Source organism: Apium graveolens, chromosome 3, assembly GCF_009905375.1.
Source record: "Apium graveolens cultivar Ventura chromosome 3, ASM990537v1, whole genome shotgun sequence".
In the NCBI taxonomy this organism is placed as follows: Eukaryota; Viridiplantae; Streptophyta; class Magnoliopsida; order Apiales; family Apiaceae; genus Apium; species Apium graveolens.
Genome location: NC_133649.1, coordinates 249563358 through 249570065, shown reverse-complemented (window position 1 = coordinate 249570065; position 6708 = coordinate 249563358). Strand labels below are relative to the sequence as shown.

The window sequence follows — 6708 nt, the reverse complement described above, 5'->3', positions numbered from 1 at the left end:
ACTAACTCCTTTTCTAAATAGTCATTTTTGTTTTTAAAAGCAAGATTTTCAGATGTTAATCTTTCACATGTTAAAGTCTGATCTCTATAACTAATGAACATGGTTTTAAGATATAACCTCAACTCATTAATATCATCAGTATGAAAAGCATAAGTTGTTTGAGGTACCTTCAATTCAGTAGTTTCAGTACTGCTATCAGCATTTGTCATCAAGGCATAGCTCACCTCATCTTCAGAATCTGAAGTGTCTGTCCATATTTTCTTCTTTGTGACAAGTGCCTTGCCTTTGTCACTTTTTCCTTTCTTGTAGTCAGGAGATATGTGGCCTCTTTCACCACAATTGTAGCATTTGACATTTGAGTTGTCTCCTCTGTCAGACTTTCCTCCTTTGCCTTCAGACTTTCTGAACCCTTTCTTATCAGAACTTCCACCTTTCCTGGAAAACTTCTTGCCCTTTTCTGAATTTCCTGTAGGCTATCTTTGTGATATCCTTCACCATAAGAGCACACAGTTGCATCATCTCTGCATCAACATCCATTTCAGGTGAACTTTCAGTTTCTGAATCATCATCATCAGAATATGATGACTCTGAATCAGACTTTATGATGAGAGCCTTTCCTTTGCCCCTCTTTGAGGAAACCACTTTAGGATATTCCTCCTCAGCTTTAAGAGCAACTTTCCTTGACTTTCTTCCATGCCTCTTGCTCCTTTGATCCATCTCAAGTTCATAAGTCTTGAGCATACCATAAATTTCATCAAGAGTAGTTTCAGTAAGGTCATAGTTGTCTCTTATGGTAGTAGACTTCAAATCCCAATTTTCAGGATGAGCTAAAAGGAATTTTAGATTTGAATCTTCAAGATCATATTCCTTGTCCACCAGTGACAGATCATTCAAGAGTTTAACTAAACCTGTCATATAAGTCAGTTAATGACTCATCAGCTTTTGAGTCAAAGTCCTCATACTCTTGAGTGAGTATAGTCCTCCTATTCTTTTTGATTGCATCAGTTCCCTGGCATCTTGTCTCTAAAGCATCCCATATCTCCTTTGCAGTCTTGCATCCAATTACCCTGTTTGACATGACATTAACAATGGCACTATGCAGCAAATGCCTTACCCTTGCATCCTTGGTAATAGATGAGATGTCTTCAGCCGTGTAATCACCTTTCTCCCTTGGTATGGACTTTGTTGGTTGATCAGCAACTGCAACAGAGAGCTTGGTAGGCTTATATGGTCCTTCATTAATACTATCAAGGTATTCTGGATCTGTAGCTTCCAAAAATATAGCCATCTTCACTTTCCATATGGGATACTCAGAAGGTCTCAGTATGGGAACCCTAATAGTCTCATATCGACTGTGGGTTTGAGCGTTTGAGTATCTTGAGTTTTGGTGGGCTTGGTTGGAGTTTGTGTTTCTTCAGACATGATTGTTTGGATCTTTACTGTATGTGTGTTAATAGATAAGCTCTGATACCACTTGTTGGGTCACACAACACTATAGTGTTTATACAATCAAATCAATTTCAACACAAGTATGTAACAAAGATCAAGTATATTCAAATAAACTCTGTTACAATAGAATTGTTGTTCTCTCTCAGTGATGAACAGTATCACTAAGAGCTGCTTGGTTACAATAAATAATGTTTCTCGATAATGATAACACATATAGTGTAAACCCTAAGCTGTGTTTATATAGTACATAGTTACAAGATATATTCTAATTGATATGGAATATAATTATGTTTCCTAAAATATATCAATCAGATATCTTCTACAAGTCTTCTAGTCTTCTAACTCTTTCTATGCATATCTTCTATTATTTTAGTCCAGATCTTCTCCTGTAAATCAGCCGCATTCCTTATCTGAAATTCTTCACGCACTTAAATACTGATATATATCTTCTGACCCCTTATATCAGTAAGTCCTGATATGTCATGTTGTTAAGTTCTGAAAAACTAAACACAAATCAGATTAGACATGACATCTCAAATATATATAAAATGTTCTATGGAGAAGTGACATCTCGACAAGTATAAGGACCTATCGAGATCTCTGAGTTCTCTATAGGTATATTTGACTTGTCGAGGTCTCTTGATCTTTGCATGTTAAATGACTGGTCGATATGTCTGAGATCTCTACATGTAGAATTGACCTGTCGATATCTCCAATCTTCACATCTTCATTTGACTTATTGATATCTCTGAGACTTCTCTATAAGTCATTTTAGACTTCTCGATAAGTCATTTTAGACTTCTCGATAAGTCATCTTGGAGTTCTCGAATGACTTATATATATTGCTTGATATGTGACTTGTCGATATCTTGACGTAGAACATTTTTCATAAAACAGTTTTATTCAACTCCAAGCTTCTTCACTTTTCTCGAAGGCATGATCATGACTTGATTATCTTCAAGAGTTTATTCCTTAGCTTGAATCTGTTTACAGGAAAATACTCCAGTCTAATCTTCTAACCTTTTTACAGACTCAAGTAATACAACACAAAAAAAAAGTTGATTATCAACCAACTAATTATTAGGGTTGCCAATGTGACTTAGTCTTGTTATTATATAGGCATGTCTTGCACAACAATCTCCTCTTATTTGTGACAAGATTGGTTATCACAAATTCATGTCTGATAACAAGACTAACCCTAAGCTAAAAATAATTACATAAAACTGACAGATTAACAAATACAACATTTATACATTGAGTGATTACATAAATTTAATAATTAAAGCCATCACATAAATTTCTCATAGTCATGTTGTTTTCTAATAAGGTCTTTTATATTTACAAGCACTTGAAGTTCCTCTAGTATTTCAGTCCCTCTTAGAGCTTCTACAAGCTTGAGCCAATCATCCAATAAGTAACCATTGATGTAACCAACTCTGAATCTTGAGAATCGGCAAACTTGTATGTTCAGAAAATGTCCATTCTTTGATATTCTACTCAACCCCCTTGCCCTGAGTTCATTAGATCTCTGCTAAAAAATCTCTCTTTTTTTTGCATATTTTATGTCCTTTTCCTCTTTTCAGCCTTCAATCTTGCATTTATTTCATTCCTTTCCCTCAACCTTTCAGACATCACAACCTTCCACATTCTTGTACTTGTGTCCTTATCCTTCATCAAGCTGATCACCATCTTTAGTTATGTAGTTGAAAATGTTTCCATTACTGTCCTGCTAAACAAAATGAAGGAGGCATCCATGTAGTAGATTATGACTTCTGCTAAAGATACAATACAAACTTTGACAATTTCTTCAGATAGTTTTTGGAAAAAGTCATCATTAGTGATGCACGTTTAGAGGTAGAAAGTCAGTTCTATTGAAATAGTTCCAGATGACCCCATCACCAGCTTGCATTTTCCTTGGCGTTTTTCCAACATTCTTGAAGTGAGTTATGGTTGGAGGCTTGAATGATGTTAGGTTTGTGATTTTCTTTAGTGTGACATGGCTGGATCTGATTGGTATTTTGAGTATGGTGTTTGTAGTTTGTTTATACAAGTATTTTTGCTTTTGAGGTAGTTTTGGTTGAGATAGTGTTTGTCTAGGCTTGGTGGTTTGAGTTTGTGAGATTTGGATTTGTTGGACATGTTTCTTAGTTCCTTCGTCTTCTCCCCTTCCCCTCCTTCTGCTATAAACAACTTTAAACACAATAAAACTTACACTAGTCCGCAAATCCTGGACCAACAACCTTCCAAAAGCTTCTTCTTTGCTTTCTTGAATTACGTGGTTAAAGAGCACAAGTTAATCCTCACTGGAAGGTTAAGTTTATAAACAAGAAAGTATGAGCGAAAGAAATGCTCAACAAGTTCATTATAACATATATATGGTCATTCGATATAAAAACCGACATTTGCAATAGAGTAGAACATTTAAAATCATAATTGCTGACTCATAAAATTTAGTTAAGGATTCCCAGAATTGGTTCTCATCTGTATTCAAAACCCTTTTGATATTTTTGAGCGAAATGCTTCAGTAATAATTTGAATCTTGGCGAGAATAAAACTCGTAAAACAATGTTTACTGAAATATCGTAAACAACAATATGAAACGGTGATTATGGACTGAATCATAAACTTTATATCTATTTTACTCAAAACCCCAATCATGATATCACTACTTATTTTGGTGTCATATCATATTATATATCAATACTAAATTTGATGCTCACAACATCCTATACTGAAGTCAACATCAATCATATATATTAATACCACTTTTGATATGTAACATTAAACTAAATATCAACTTCAATGAAAAACTGAATCAAAACTGTATTTTACATTTTATTCAAAACAGAAACTCTGGATAAATCATTTATTCTATGATTATCAAAAACAATGTAATAATTCGGATTGGAATCTTTCACCAACGGAAGTACTATCACATGCTTATTAGCCCGTGTGATAGCACTGGATCATGATTCGTAGAAACATGTTGCATAACACGAGTACTCAAATAAAAAGGCATTATATCTGACTATTGCATAAGTTGTATTACAAATATTTCATATAATACATGGCCCTCCGCTGGACCGTCCGCCCCGGTCACTTACGCATTCATCCAATCTAAAAACCTTTTATTGAAAGGGGTCATAATAATCGACACCCTTGAAAATTTTATTCCCCCATTAACTTGGCAAGAACCCTCACAAGAAATCATCTTTTTTCTCAAAGTATAAAACGTTTATAAATCCGGTATTTGGATAAGTAAAAATATTTTAACTATTCTGGATCTAGAATAGCAGAAGAGTACTTGCATAAATAGAATCAATCATTTTGATATTTAAAGCATTTAACTATTCTGGAATTAGAATATTATTGAGAAACTTGCATAATAGGATTCAAAATAAATATCACTTGAACGATATGTGAAGATAGGGATACTTGCCTTTGGTGTTTAGCAGTTAGTCACACTCACAATAACAAAATTATTTTGTCATTCTGCCTCAAGACATCACCGTCTTTCATTCCGAGAATTCACTAATGTGTTGCTCCTGCGATTGCTAGAGGCCAGATATTCCAATACCATTCCATTTCATTCTTTCCAATGTCCGGTCCTGATCAACTCGAATGATCCGTATCTTGCAGAGCTTTTTCTACCGAATGCTAGGTTATTTTTAAACCGACTTTGGAACTCAGGTCTTTCGTCTGGATCCTACAGAATCGAAATACCCTAAATAAGACGATCGCTTATGTTTGTCATATCCTCACTATAAATTTTATCTATAGGATTTCATAACCCGACTCGTATTTATACGAACTATTTCAATATACAAAACATATAGGGCTCACGTACCTGAAATTAGATTCAGTAGTTATCTTCAGAAAATACGTATAACCAGTTGTTATAGAAAATACAGTCATCAAACTCTTTTTGCAAAATATTTCACCGTGTGACATCCCTTATTTACTTATTACACACAACAGATTTCAAAAATATTTCATCATGATACGAAAGTAGTTTTTGTAACACATTTATAATATAATATTATATACTCATTTGGTATTCCTGATAATTACAGGATATGCTTCGGCATTTTCGAAATTAATTTCTCAAAAATCGGGCAGCGTCTCCTCTATTTGTCGGACTACCCGTCGAATCATAATCGACGCACAATCACAATTCACATTTCGCAACCCAATCATAGATACAAATATTAATTATTATATTTTATTTTTATAAATCGTAGGACTCAGATTATATCATCATGATCCACCTTCGGCTCTTCACCGAGGCTCATCGCCCATGGCGATAAAATTCACGGGCGCCCGATTAATTCTGATTTCTGACAGGAATTCCACCGATTAATTAAATTTTCCCGCACCCAATAACTTTATTTCATGAAATTAATCAATTAATTCTCCTGCAGAAATATTCAAAAATTTCGAATTAAAAAAATATGCACAATAAAATTACACCCATCGAAACACAGCACTGTACTCCACACACGCGCCACACGCGCAATATACACAGACACGCACACGGACCACCTCGCCAGAAAAATCCGGCGGTAACTGGAAAAAGAGATGGCACCATATAGCAAGCACACACAACACAGAACTCACACCACACACGACATAGATAACAAACACACACAGGGAACGCGCACACGAGTGTGCAACAACAAAAAGGCCGCGGCAACATTCACCGAAAATCATGAAACAAGGCGGCACTCACCTGAAATCGAGTGAAAAAAGGAAGGAGGGGGGAAGAATTGATCGAGTGAGAGAGAGACTATCGGTAGAGAGAAAGAAAGGGAGAGAGAGAGAGAGGGAGAGAGCGTAGCAAGAGAAAGAGAGATTGAGAGGATAGAGAAAGCAGAGAGAGTGATGTCTTGTTTGTTTTTGCGTTTTTATTTATTTTATTTTTTTGTACACCAACACGTAGCAAACTAGAATCCCGAATGCATGCCATGTTTTTTGTGGTTTTATAAGCAGTTGACGCGTATCTCTCCGTTCTTGGAAGTCGGATTTCATCTTGCGTTTCGTGTTTTATTGAACAAATTTGCAGGTAAATTTGTCCCGAAAATTACCAAATAAATTTTAAAATTCTTAGAATAATTAAGAACTAATAAAATAAAATTTTCACAATTTTTAAAGTATTTTTGAATCGTGCATTAGACCCATATTTTATGATTTACCGAACAAACGTGTGGGTGAATTTAATCTGAAATTTTTTTAAAATAATTTTAAAATTTTCGAAATATT

General features: G+C 34.9%; 1 long non-coding RNA gene across 1 annotated transcript; it reads right to left on the bottom strand.

The window, feature by feature from the left end:
* Window positions 1–4527: 4527 nt before the first annotated feature.
* On the bottom strand, window positions 4528–6371 carry LOC141711034 (uncharacterized). The gene is made up of 3 exons (XR_012571193.1): window positions 6179–6371; window positions 5718–5864; window positions 4528–5155 (listed from the first exon to the last, which is right to left on the bottom strand). It is a non-coding gene; the product is annotated as an uncharacterized LOC141711034 (long non-coding RNA).
* Window positions 6372–6708: the final 337 nt, after the last annotated feature.